At 49.6% G+C, this 13,905-nt stretch overlaps 1 protein-coding gene across 6 annotated transcripts in view; it reads left to right on the top strand.

Annotated features, from left to right (window-relative positions):
• The first annotated feature begins 7,302 nt into the window (after positions 1-7,302).
• The window catches only part of TSPAN11 (tetraspanin 11), a 67,060-nt gene continuing 60,457 nt past the window's right edge, over positions 7,303-13,905 (top strand). For 2 of the 6 annotated variants that reach the window (XM_070620521.1, XM_070620518.1), the window contains exon 1: positions 7,303-7,458. The gene's annotated coding sequence lies outside the window, so the exon portion shown is untranslated. Of the gene's footprint in view, positions 7,459-8,145; positions 8,408-13,905 lie in introns of those variants that run through there. The other 4 variants (XR_011540267.1, XM_070620519.1, XR_011540266.1 and 1 more) reach the window with 3 other exon arrangements.

The following is a 13,905-nucleotide window of genomic DNA, read 5'->3' as shown; positions in this document are numbered from 1 at the left end:
TGACATCTGGTGATGGAATCAAGATGTCAGACAGACTGGACACTGGCTTCTACATGCCCAAGTGAAAGTCCCATGAAATAACAGAAATGATATTTTGAAAAAGAAATTGATCTATAATGTTGCTGGAAATCAAGGGTGGGTTCTACCTACAGACCAGAAATACTGAGGATGACTTAAAATTTTTTTTAAAAAATCAATTGGATTGATGAAGAAACAGGAATTTAAAAAACCTAAAAAACCTCAAGCCAAACATGAGGAGGACGAACTGCTCAGGGTGAGAATAGCTCCCAGCTCGGCGTGATCAGACGCCCGAGGGGCCGAGAGCCTGGGACCCTCCGAGGTGTTCTCAGTTGAATAATGCAGAACAGCTGGGCCAGGCCCGTTGCCTCCAGTCCCCCCTCCACGAAGAGGGAGCAGTTTGCAGAAATGGCATTTTCCCCAGGGTAAAGCTGTCATCGCTGATCTCGGACTCAACAAATCTTGGGAGCTGGGGCCAAAAGGCAGAGAAGGGTCTCAGGTAACTTGGGCTCCGGAGAGGGATGCAGATTCCCATCGTTAGGGCTAGCTACCCACAGATCCCGCCAGCACAGACACCCCCCACCCAGTCACTGGGGAGGGCAACAGCATTTGAAATAGGCGGCAGGGATTTCCACTGGAGTGTGAAAAAGCATTGTGGTTGGATAGCAGCCCGGTGACAGCTAGTCTTTAGACATTCTTGAGATCTTCATGTGGCTACTAGGCAATTGACTAATTTACAAATGTTGCATGAATGTTGAAAAGAATATAAAATCTCTGAGAGGTCAAAATGCTCCCTTTACATATCTATTAGTCCATACTTATTAATTGTATTATTCAAATCCTCTTCAGGGCTGTCCAGTAAAAATATAATGTGAGCCACATATGTTATTTTGAATTTTCTGGTAGCCACATTAAAATAAGTAAAAAGAAACTGGTGAAATTAATTTTAGTAGATTTTATTTAACTCAATATATCTGAAGTATGATCTTTTCGACATGTAATCAATATTTTAAAATATTGATGAGGTATTTTACATTATTTTTCATACCAAGTCTTTGAAATCCGATGTGTGTTTTACACTTACAGCGCATCTCAATTTGGACTAGCCATATTGTAGGTGTTCAATAGCCTGGTGACAGTCTAGTGACTACTGGCTATACCATGTGACCAGTGGCTACTGAATTGGACAGTGCGGCTCCAAATCCTTGGTCATTTTTTGTCTACTTGAGCTGCCATTTTCGTTTTATACATTTTGAAACTGTGCATGAAGATTCATGAGTGGACAAGAACAAAACAAAAAACCTCTTCTTGGACCATTAATTCTTTTGGCTTTGAATTGTGTTTTTTCTCATGTTAACACTGGCACACCTGTTTCTCGGTGTTAGCGTTTTCTTGGCTAATTCATCTTTTCCATTCCTTTATTTTACAACTTTCTGTGTCTTATATTTTTATGGGTCCCTTTTAAATAACATACAACTGAATTTCGTTTTGTTACCCAATACTAGAGCTGCTGTATTTAATGGAGACTTTAACCAAATCACATTAATTGTGAGCATTGGTATATTTGGACTTACTTTGACCATATACTTGTGCTCTCTATTTACTGTGCCTTCTTACTGTTTCTTTTCCTTTTTCCATCCCTTACTTTTGTTGGCATAATCCAGGTTTTAGGTGTTGTTTCCTTTTTTCCTTTGTGCAGTTTACGGTTTATATAGCCTATTTCTATTCTTCCAGTATTCATTCACCTTTAATTTTTTTCAGCAGAAGAAAGCAGACAGTTTTGTTTCCAGTGATGTGTGATCTTTGGATGATAACTACTTTATCTTCTCATTTTTTGTTGTTACCTTTAATTTTAACTAATTTGAAATCACAGTTATTTTCTCCTTGTGAAAAACTGAAACATAGATTTGCTCAGATTGCTGTTTGACTACATCCATCCCCAGCCCCAGTACCCTCTAAGAGGTAATGACTATATTTAAGTTTCAAACATATTCTTCCAACTTTTTCTATGCATTATACATACAGGTATACATACATACATACATACATCTGTGTGTGTCCATCCACACAGAAAAACCCACAGTATTGGGGCCGGCCTGGTGGCATGGTGGTTAAGTGCGCACGTTCCACTTTGGCAGCCCGGGGTTCTCGGGTTTGGATCCCGGGTGCGGACATGGCACCACTTGGCACGCCATGCTGTGGCAGGCATCCCACATATAAAGTAGAGGAAGATGGGCACGGATGTTAGCTCAGGGCCAGGCTTCCTCAGCAAAAAAAGGAGGATTGGCAACAGATGTTAGCTCAGGGCTAATCTTCCTCAAAAAAAAACCGTGGTATTTTCTGCGACTCCGTTTCTAGAAATTTATCATGAAGAAATAGTTGAATAAGTAGGCAAAGACATAAGTGAAAAAATGTTTCATAACCACATTGTAAAATGTTTTTTAATTGAAAACATCCTAAATATCCATCAATAGAGGATTAGTTAAATTGTGGTACATCCATATATTACATAAAAAATGATTGATATAGTCTTAAATCCATTGACATAAAAAGCTTACTAGAATATATTCTAAAATGAATAAATCAAGTTATAAACACACACACACACATGCACACACACATGATTAAAAGGGGAGTCACCAAAATAATACAGTCATTACCACTGATAGCTAAGATTTTGCTTCTTTAATATTTTATACTGATTGAATTTTCTACAATGAGCATATATAGATGTTATACTTTTGAAAATATTAAAAATCTTATTGCCAAAAAATAAATCTTAAATAACACAGATGCTCCAGGAAGATTCAAGGTGTTTATCTGGAGGCTTCTCTTCCTCCCTGGCAGGTGACCTTGGACCCCTGGGAGAGCCTATGCCCCATTTACAGAAGCAGGCTCTAGAAGACGTCTTAGAGAAGATGAGAGAGGGTTAGCAGTGCGTGCTACACACACCAAAAATTCCAGCTGTAAATATGTGTGTCATTTTGCATGTTATTTATAAATTTGCTCGGCTGTTTTATGTTTTATGTTTCCTGCACCCTAAATGTGTTTTCTGTTTTGCCTTAACACTCTCCTGGGAAAGAACCAGACTGTAAAATCCTTCACGTAGGATGCCAAGAGAGCATGACAGGCAATGGGACATCTGAGCAATGCTTCTGACACTGTTAATGAAGATCCATAATTTTTTCCTGCACTAATTAGTTCAACTAATGTTGCTAGTATCATTGGAAGTATGCGTCACAACAGCTGAAAAACTCCTACTTCTGGTGTAACATGTCTCTCACGGAATTATACTGAGATTGTGGGGTTCAGTGCCGCACGCATTTCTTTACCACCTCCTGTTTAGTATAGGTGTTGTTGCAAAAATGAGTAGGCTCGGTCATTAAGTCCCTAGTTAAATGTAGGTTGAATTCAAGCTAATCTAAACTGATCAATACTTCACATCAGGTCATTCCCAGTCCTTCCAGAAGAGGGAAGGGTGTTGACCAGAGGCTATGTGGCTCTATTTTTCGCATGGATGAAGAACCCAAGGCCAGTTTCCGCTCTCTAAGAGGGCAGAAACTCAGGAGTCTCTCCCCATTTTAAAAATGGGGAAACAGGCTGAGTCAGACAAGCTGTGTGATGTGTATGCGAGGAGAGTGCTTTCTACCTGGGTGTTTCCACCTCCAAGAGCATAGCTGGTTTCCTGGGAATGGCTCTCAGAGTCTCTACAAAGTGTTCCTATCAGGACAGCTTAACGGAGCAGGAGCATGAGGCAGGCAGGAGTCAAGGCTGGCAAAGGAAGCTTCATTGCCCTGCAGGCCCCCTAGGCAGAGACTGAAATTGTTTTGAAAGACAGGCTGGTGCTCCAAGTGTTACACTTCCTGACCTGTGAGGGTTTATGGTACAGTCTGAATGCTAAGCTAAGGTGCCATGTATCCTGGAAATGCCAACACCACCAGATCATCCTCTTCAGTGTTGTGTGTGTCTGTGTGTGTAACCATCCACACACAAAAAATGGTATTTTCTGTGACTCCATTTCTAGGAATTGATATAGATATTGTTGCTGAGAAGCAAGGATATCAGCCCCTGTGCTGGCGTGGAGGGGTTCCCACAAGATCTGCCCTGTACCTGCAAGTAATAGACACAGGCCATTTTAGAGCAAAGGAAAGAGGTCTAAGTGTTACTGTTATTCTCTTTACATCTCTAAAGGCGTCTCTATAACTTCTATCACTCCAGCATTCTGTGATGGATCCCTCTAACAGATGTAAGGAAGGTAACTGGTCCCAGAGTGTGGACAGGAAGCAGAGGCTTCGGGCCCCCAGCCAGGGGCAGAAGACGTGCTACAGACCCGGATGGGGAGCACAGGTCTCCAAATCTGGAATGAAAACTCCTCCACTGTCGCTTCATACACCTGAGGTTTCACCTGTCCCTCCCATTTTTTTCCCAAATGAGGGACTATTCTCCCCATTTTGCAGATGCAGGAAATGAGGCCCAGACCTAGCAGCCACACCCAAGTGTCTGTGACTCAGCCAGTGCTCAGGGCTCAAGGAAAACTACCAAAATGGGAGATCATGCCAACAAGAGCTGTCTTGCGCACGATCAGCTCAACCCCTGGAGTACCCAACTTGACAAAGAAATCACAAGGTTCCTCACGTGAACATAGAACAAGGGTCAGAATGGAATACTGCCAACTCACGTCTCATTTCCTCCCTTCTCGTCTAGTCCAAGGCAGACCCCCATTTCCCTCCCCGAAGATGCTGGAGTCTCAGCCTTCCCCTTCATTTTCTTCGAGTGTGTTCTGTGAAACAAAGTGGAACAGATTAGGGTCTCGAGAGTGGAGCAGCACTTGGTGGGGGCTGGGTGTCCACTCTTTCATGGAAGGAGAAAATGAAGACCCAAATCCAGAAGGCTGGGAATTCTTATTCTCCACCTGTGTGGTCTGCTACAGTGGCCACAGCCACACGTGGCTGCTGAGCACCTGAGATGGGCTAAGCGCAACTGAAAGACTAAATTTATTTCAATAATTTTAATTAATGTAAACTTAAATTTAAAAACTGACCATTTGGTTTGGTTATTGAAAAGCATAAGTATGTATGGGGCAGCTTAGGTTTGTAAATCTACTTCTTCAACCATAAATATTATGAAGTCTAAATATAGATCAGGTATTTCCGACTAAAATTTAGTGTCTGAACTGGCGCGGACCCACACCCCATTCATCAAGCCACGCAGTGACAGGCTTCCACATACAAAACAGAGGAAGATTGGCATAGATGTTAGCTCAGGGACAATCTTCCTCAAACAAAAAGGGGAAGATTGGCAACAAATGTTAGCTCAGGGTCAATCTTCCTCACACGGACAAAAAATTAATTTCACCCGTTTCTTTTTTTACATTTTTTTTTTTTTAGAATGTGGCTACTGGGGAATTTTAGATTACATATATTTCTATTGGTTCGCTACTCTAGATGTTTAATATTACTAGGGATAGTGCTGGAGAGGGGATGTCCTTGTCCAGAGGTTCACTTATCACCTGCCCTCTCATATTGCTAAAAGCTCCCTCTGGAACATTTTCCAGCCCTCTCTTTCCTAATTACTGTTTTAATCTCACTAACTTGAGTGAACACCCACTTGCCCTCACCCTTACGCCACCGGAGCTTCTCCTCCCTGCTCAGGCCTGCTCTGCCCTTCTCTCCTCTACCCATCTTTTGAAAACCCACATTCTACAGACAATTCTCCTCTCACTCCCCATTTCCCAGTCTTTTCCTTCAGTACCACCTTCTCTGACTTTTTCTAACAATCTCTGTCCTTGAAACTGCTTCATTAGAGGTCAAGGTCTTCGTTAGAGGTCTGCTTCATCAGGGGTCTGGAAGAAGGTCAGAGGGAGAGGCCACCACATTCCGGGCCTGCTCAGGCCCCTCTCCCACTGGACTGTGCCTGTGAGAGAGCGAGGAAATAGGACTGGGCGGAGAGGGACCTTGAACTGGGATGCGGTTTCCACAGAGGCCTCAGCTGATGCCTAGGGAAGCTCTGGAGCTGGGGCAGCCCTCAGGGTCTGGATGCCTTTGTGTCCCTGCATCAACCGACTGGGTCCAGATACCCCCAAGGAGGGCGTCTCCCCACCCCTGAAATAATTCTTCTGAGAGTACCCAACCATCTCCTCATTTCCAAGTCTCACCCTGTTTTCCTGGGCACCCTGCTCTGGTGTCTCTGGAGCGCCAGCCCCTACTGAACATGCCCCCTTCTCCGGGGTGCTGCCCCCCCACAGTGCTGACCTCCTGGATGGTGTCAGTGTCCCCCTTGGGCCTGGATTCCTCCTCAGCCCGCCCTCTCTACCTTGTCAACACTCTGGCTCCACCTCATCTTCTCTCAGCGTCTATCACTCCAGGTCCTCCTGGCGATGTCCACACCCAAGCACCACATGGGCCTCCTTCCGGAGACCCCCTCTCCTTCTACAACACACACAGCAAGCTCTGCAGACCCCCTCTGCTGCCTCTTGGAGTTTACCCTCCATGTCAGGTCTTCCTCTCCCAGGAACTACTGCAATCGCCTCCTTCTGAGAGCCCCACCTTGTGTGCCCTCTGTTCGTTCTTTGCCAGCAGCGGCGGGGTATCCAGAAGGCTGCCCCTCCGGTGCCTCCCTCAGCTTCCCTGACCCAGCAGCCTGGAACCTTGCTCATCGCAGTTAAGTTCAAAAGAACGGGGGCCTGCGCTGCTTTGGGAAATAACACATAACGCGTGCCCCGCAGTCAGAAGAGCTCCAGTTAGAGGCGGCTCTGCACCTGTTCTCGGCCAGGCCGTGGACAGATGGGCTCTCTGTCTGGGAAGAGATCGTGGTTCTCCCTGGCCCGGAAATGTAAAGCTGATGGTGCACAGGACTCTCAGAGGGACAGGGCAGAGATGAGAGTCCTCCTTGTGTCCTTGTGTGCGGGGGGCGGGGCAGGGGCAGGGGAGGCTGTTTGTGATCACCCAGGACCCTGCGTATTTCCCCTCCACCAGGGGCCAACCCCCGGGGCAGGGAGACCTGGGCGGGGGCAGCGGCGAGGAGGAGGCTACAGGCGGATGGGGAGGTTTGTAAGCTAGCAGCCAGGACCCCCAGTCCCTCCCCTCCTCCTCGCGAGGATCCCCCGGCAACCGCCCAGCTGCCCGCAGCTCCCACTTCTTTTGCTCTGTGTGCCCTGAATCGAAGAAAGGCCAACTCCAGACAAAGACCCGGCCCGCACAGGCCGGCTGGGGAGCGAGCCCGGACCGCGGGGCGGGGGCGGGGCGGGGCGGGCGCTCGAAGGCAGGAAGCGCCCGTGGCCGGGCTGGGAGCGGCGGCCCGCGCCCTGAGCCCCTCGGCTGGGCGGGCGGGAGCGCGGCGGGTGCTGGCGGTGGACGGCCGGGCGGGCGGGCCTGCGAGCCGCCGCTCCGCCTCTCCAGGGTCTGTCCCTTCGCTGCGTCCGGAGCCCGCGGCCCGTGGCGGGTAAGTGCGGGGGCGCCGAGGGGGCGCCGAGAGCGCGCCGGGGCTGGGGGCCCGCGGCCGGGCGGGGGCGCGGGAAGGAGGGGTCTCGGCGAAGGGTCCCGTTCCCTGAGCTGGTGGTGGCGGGGCCCTGGCGGGCAGAGGCGAGCTGACTCTGGATGAGGAGCGGGGCAGGAGGCCTCCGGACACCCAGGATGGACATGTGCACGCACTGGGGTCTGTCCGGGGTCTGCAGCAGTTGTGTCCATAACTAGTCCCGATTTCTGCCCTGGGGTCTTGGGACAGAGCTCTGTGCCTCCGAGGGTCTTGTGCAGTCCAGCGTGCCCTGTGCATGTTTATCCCTCTCTGAAGTGTTCTCTTTGTCCACCCTGAATTCCAGTAGCTGGCTCTTCTGTGTAAGCCCGAGGTGACAGGTCCAGAGTATCCTGGCTAGCATTGTGCCATCCTTGGCTCTGTACCTCATGCAAAACAGGGTTTGCTAAACGCTGGCAGCTGGTATGTCTCATGCATGCACAGGATGGCTCTCAGCAGATCTGTCTGCCTGGGCAGGGTTTTCCACAAGTCCCTGGGCACATCTGTGTGTTTGTGGGAACATGGCTCTGCAGGCCCTGTCACCTGTGTTTGCCTGCCCATTCCTGCAGGTGAGGTTGGCTGGTTCGGTATGGAAAGAAGGAAGGTGTGGAAGTTTCTAGGGTGTATTGTTTTCACCGGTGATATGTGCAGTGTACACAAGCACTCGTGTGCTGGAAAATAGGAAGGGGAGCATCTCAGCTTGGGTCTGAGTTGCTGAGTGTGCAGGAGCCTCTACAGAGATCTCCAGCACACGGTGCGCAGTGTGAGGCAGGGGTGGCGTAGAGAGAAGAGGCAGCTTCTGGAAGAACTCCTACAACACTCTAGGGCACAGGGTGTAGCTGGAAGGCTCGGGAAGAGAATGTGGGTCGTATCAGGTCAGGTGAGTAGTGTGTGCTGGATTGTCCTGGGGGGAAGCTGCAGTTGGAGTCCGGAGACCTGAGTTTGAATCTGGATATAGTGGTTGTCGCAGTGTCAGTAGCAGTGTTCCCGGCACGGTCACCCTAGGGCTCCGTTGCTATGTGTGCAAAATAGGACTAATAAGGGCTGTCCTGCCTACCTTGTGAGGTGGCTGGAGCTCACATTGGCCAATGCCTGGGCAAGTGCTGACCTCAGTGAGCCTCCAAGGGCGAGGGGTGGATGCTGGGCCCACAGGTGCCAGTTGGAGGTTTGGGGAGCGCTTGGGGGCCTGGAGCTGTTTGGTCTGGGGGGCGTGGGGGGAGCCATTTGCACCTGCTTCTGGATAGTCAGGTGTTAGGAGCGTCTGCCAAGAGCCTGGCTTTGGACTTGTGGTGTGTGAGATACCTGAGGCCTGTGTGGGACCGTGGGCTTCGTGAGAATGCCTTCTGCAGCACGAGAGGAAACTTTGCGGGGCTGTTCCTTAAATCATAGCCCTGGAGCAGCTTCACTTTCCGGAGAGCCTCCCTCCAGGTGAGCTAAGGGCCTGTACCCACCATCTTGCTTTCACCTTCACACTGCCAGCGGGAGCAGTAGGAGCCCTTTCCACCATGTGCAGCCAGGGAGCCAGGTGAGGAGGAAGCTTTCCCAGCCGAGGTCACAGGGTCCCAAGTCTGTGATGTCAACTGCAGGGTGCTGTCTTCTGGGTTGCAGAGCACCAAGGCTGTCACCCGCTGAGGAGGGCAGGGAGGGTGTCAAGAGTCAGGACAGATAGCCTGAACCCCAGGACATGGTGGGCGGTTCGTCAGCCCTTGCATGTCACCTGTCACCAAGCCTTGTTTTCATGTAGTAAACATTGTGAAAGGCAAGTGCCCTAGCCAGGGAGCCTGGAGACCTGGGCTCAAGTGTCGCTCGGCTTCCTACCTGCTGTGTGACCTGGAAAAAGTCATTTCACCTCTTTGGGTCTGCTTTTTTATTGGTCAGAATCAGGGCATCTTTCCTGATTACGGTTCTGCTGGGAGCTCATGCTTTGCCTCCTCAGAGAGGCCTTCCCGGATCCCTGTCTACAGGAGCCCCTCCCACAGCCACACCACTGCCCTGTCTGCTTCCTCCACGTGCTCACACCACCTGACTTCACTCGGCTGTGACGGACCCCCCTGGAGCTTCTGGGCAGGGGACCTCCCTCGTCCCGTCACCTGCTGGTTCTCCAGCGCCTGAGACAGGGCTGCGAGGCAGTGTTAGTGAAGGAGCGAAGAACTTTGCGGGAGGGGATGGCTGCCTGGTGTTCCCATCCTGCTCCTACCAGCTTTGAGGGAGCAGCAAGCCTACAGGCAGGGCCATGGGTCCCTCACGTCAACAGCTTGCGGTTGATCTGAGTTATGGGTTGTCTTCCAAGTGGGATTTCCTTTGAGGAAAGGGCCCTCCCACTAAAATAAAACTAGAAAACCATGTCGGAGACTCATGGGCCTTTTCAACTCCAAGGTGAAATGACAGTCTGGAAGTAATGCACACTTGGCCCTCCAGAAGGACCAAAGGCAGTGATTCTGACACCGCAAGTGGTGATCCCACAGATCTCTGTGGCTTGGCTGTGGAATTCATCACATGCATGTTTGCAACTGGTTTAATTTTCTGAATTTTTGGTCTTAGTTAATAAGAAGTGATTTTGCACACAATACAGCAACGAGGGGTATGTGGGGACTCTGAACCACGTGTGAGAGGAGCGCCAGACCAGGAGGGGACATTGACTGTCTGCAAAGTGGACAGCCACATGCTGACACCTGACAGCCGCCTATTTAGGGCAATTATGCATGTCATCGTCCTCCCCTGGGTGTGTTCCCAGGCAAACTGCTCCGATGTGCCTCTGCCCAGGAGAGGTCCACTCAGCGCCAGTTTTCTTGAGTAGCTGGTGGTGGAGAGGAGCCCTTCTCTCTGGGCGACTCCCGGGCCTAGAGGACGGCAGCGTGACGGCCGGTCCTGACCTCTGTTTACAGCAGCCATGTCGGCTCCACAGAAAACATTCTCTTGTGTCGTCTCTTCCTGTAAATACATTTGCACACGGCATTGTGAGCCTGCGTGCCAGGTTTTTGGCACAGAATATATGTTTCCCACCACATTTACTAAACCCCATGGGAGTTCATATGCCACATGTATACTATAATATAGTTAGGTAATACACATTATCTGTTAGTAGCATACCCACGATGGAGAAGGAGGGTTAGTTGTTTCGCTGGGTTGTTTTAGGTGGCGGTTGAGGAGGGAGGCTATGGAGAGAACTGGAAAGAGGAGACCTGAGTACGGAACAGAAGCCTCTGTGAGTTCCTTTGGCCCTTGACCTTGCTTCTTGTCCGTGTCCCTGCTCTGGTGACTCCTGTGGGTGCCCCAGTTGATAAGGCTTGCACTTACAAGATGGTGTGCTGCCGAGCAGAGAGAGCGGAAGGGGAGTGTGGGGTGGGGACGGCAGATAAATATTCATGATTCACCAAGTGCCTGCTCCAGGCCTGAGAAATACATAAAGATCCGGCCCCTGACCTCCACGCATCTAGTTGAGGAGCTTCACCTCACTCCCGGGAACAGGAGAAAACAGCTGAGTGCACACTGCCTGGCGCTCACCCGGGCCCAGCGGGAGCTCAGGGGAGGAGAGGGGACCGTAGCGCCGAGGAGGGCCCGGAGCCCGCCTCTGGGGTCAGACGTGCTGCCTCGAATCGGCTCTGCCCGTCCTCCCCACCTGACCCCACTCAGCTTCAGTTCCTCCTCTGTAAACCGAGGAGGCGATCTCTGACTCCTAGCCGGGGTGCGGATGCCCAGGGTGAGCCTGGACAGTCCACTTGGTCAGGGCCCGGAGCGCCCCGGCGTCTGCTGACCATGCAGCCCTTTGGGAAAGGGTGGGTGGGAGGAGGGGCCTGCCGGGTGGAGACTGCTGTGCAGCTGCCTGTGACCCTGGGCTGCGCTGGCCGTGGGCCGCGTGGCCTCCTGCTGGTTAGGCCCCCGCGAGCCAAGCACCCCTTTTCTCCTCGGGGCGCCTCTCCACGGGGCATTCCCCCAACATGCTGAGGAGGAGGGCAGCTGTGTGTCAACAGCTTCCCCTCCCGTTTGTCTTTGCTGCCCCTGTCCGCACATATGGCCCTTCTTACGGCTTAAGCAGCTTTACTGTAAAATACCGGGAATTCAAGAACTGCGGATGTTACGAGGAACAGGAAATGTTAAGAGGAATTGCTGGACGGTTCCCCGGTGTGTTTTGAAGCAGGAAGCAGGGTTCCCTGATGCCCTTTGATGGGAGTGGGGAAGGCCGCAGCGCTCCCCACCTTAGGCCTGGTTTGCTGTCTTTTTCTTCAGTGATCTCATGTTTTAAAAGATTTTTCTCAGCCAAACTTCACTATCCATGAAAATTTGTTTCTCCATCTGAAAAATTAGTCAAAGACCACATAACTCAAAGTGTTTTCACTATCCAGTGTCCACTTTTCTGTTTTATATCATTGACATTTTTAAAAGATCAGTTTAGGCCATTTACTAACAGATTCTAGTGTGTTTAAAAGACTCAGAAGAGAAAAGAAAAAGGACAGGAGTGGTCTGGTATTGTCCAGTTTGGTTGAGGTCTGGAACAGATTGGAAAGTTTTCTTAAAAAGCATTATATTATCCTGTTTGATCAGGTAGGTGTGGGAGCTAGAGTCTGAAGCCTTTTTTTTCTTTTGGTGAGGAAGATTCACCCAGAGCTAACATCCATTGCCAATCTTCCTCTTTTTTTTTTTTTTTTTTTTTGCTTGAGGAAAATTAGCCCTGAGCTAACGTTTGTGCCAATCTTCCTCTACTTTGTATGTGGGTCCCTGCCACAATATGGCTGATGAGTGGTGTAGGTCTGCACCTGGGATCAGAGTAAAGATCTGAGTTTCTCGAAATACTGTAAAGAGATTTCTCTCTCAGAACCCCTTGTATAGACAAGTACTAGGGTTCTGACATTTGGAAAATGACGTCTGTACCATGGTTAGAATTATATTTCTCACCATTACCTGAGGATAGAAATTATGTTGAATGACTTTTTATCCCTGGAACTAGTGCAAAGCTAAGCAAACAGTGGGAGCTCTGTGAGCGTCCGTGGGACGGATATTTCAGGGAGGAGCCACCACTGAGACTGGCTGCAGGGGAAGTCCCCCAGCCAGGGCCGCCTACATAATTTGTGGGACCCAGTGCAGAATGAAAATGTGGGGCCCTGGTTCAAAAAAAAGGAAAAAGTGCCATTAAAGGTACTAAAATATAACACTCTTCCCTTTCTTTCATGGTCTCTTTCTTGGCTTGTCATGGTGGTTTCTATTTGCCGTTTAATGACATTCTAAGTAAAGAAAAATTAAACTTTTAAATTATTAGCATGAATTTTACCATTCATCTTTATATTGTGTAATGCCAGTTTTAAATGGCAATATATGAGCATTTTCCTCATACATAGAATCACCAGAATTACACAGTTCATATGTCATAGCTCGAATTTTGGGCTTACCAGACAGAGGAAATGATGCCCAAAACCAGCTCAGCTGTGTTTCTTTCACTTCTTAATACATGCACTTTCTGTCAACATACTCTGCCTTCGGGGTGATGGTAAAGGACAAGCTGAAAGGAAAAGGAGCTAGGCACGACTCAGCCTTTTCTTTCCTTCCTGTCATCATTTTCAGTGTAAGTGGTGACTAATGCAGGAAGTAACACGAATAGGGCAGAATAGGGTATCGTGGGCTCCTTGGTTGTTTGCTTCTTAGGATGCATATCTCTCTTTCTGCATTTGACTGAGCCCTGGTTCCAGCAGAGGCCCAGCCTCCCAGGGCCATCAGCGCTGTGTGCTCCCTGGAGTGACACCCTGCCTTGCACTCGCTTCCGGCCTCTCTGAGCCCCATGGGTCAAGGCTCCCGGGAGTTCTGCACTCATGGGGCCTCGTGAATGCTGGATCAAAGGAGGCAGGAGGAACTGTGGACACGAGTACTGTGCATATCTCCTCTGCTCACATCCGTGCCCACCGTCCCAGGGCCCTCACATACAAAACACAAGTTCAAAGGTAAAATGATGAAGAATTCCAGATGCCAACAGCAGAGTGTTGAACCAAGCGCAGGGCCCTTCTCACACGGGGCCCTGGGAGATGCACAGGCTGCTCACCCATGAAGCCAGCCCGGGCCTCAACCTTTGACCTCCTGTTTTGGTCACATTTTGGGGTGCTGGCCCACTTAGGGCAGAACGAATCCTTTAAACTGGCAGGCCATTCAAATGCCCTTGGATTCTAGTTAGTATTTCTATCTTTGGAAAACGGCAGAAGCTTCCATTTCATTATCCAGGTCTCCACCGTTCTGCTCTAAATTATTTACATTTTTTACCAGTCAGCTTAGGTGATTTACTAACAGGTTCTAGTGTGTTTAAAAGGCTCAAAAGAAAAGAACAAAGGACGGGAGTGGAGGTGGGGATTGTCCATTTTGTCAGAGGTTTGGGACACGTTGAAAAGCAAAAAGCTG

This window comes from Equus przewalskii, chromosome 5, assembly GCF_037783145.1.
Source record: "Equus przewalskii isolate Varuska chromosome 5, EquPr2, whole genome shotgun sequence".
NCBI classification, from domain to species: Eukaryota; Metazoa; Chordata; class Mammalia; order Perissodactyla; family Equidae; genus Equus; species Equus przewalskii.
The sequence above is the reverse complement of the archived record's forward strand: the minus strand, read 5'-3'. Positions and strand labels throughout refer to the sequence as shown.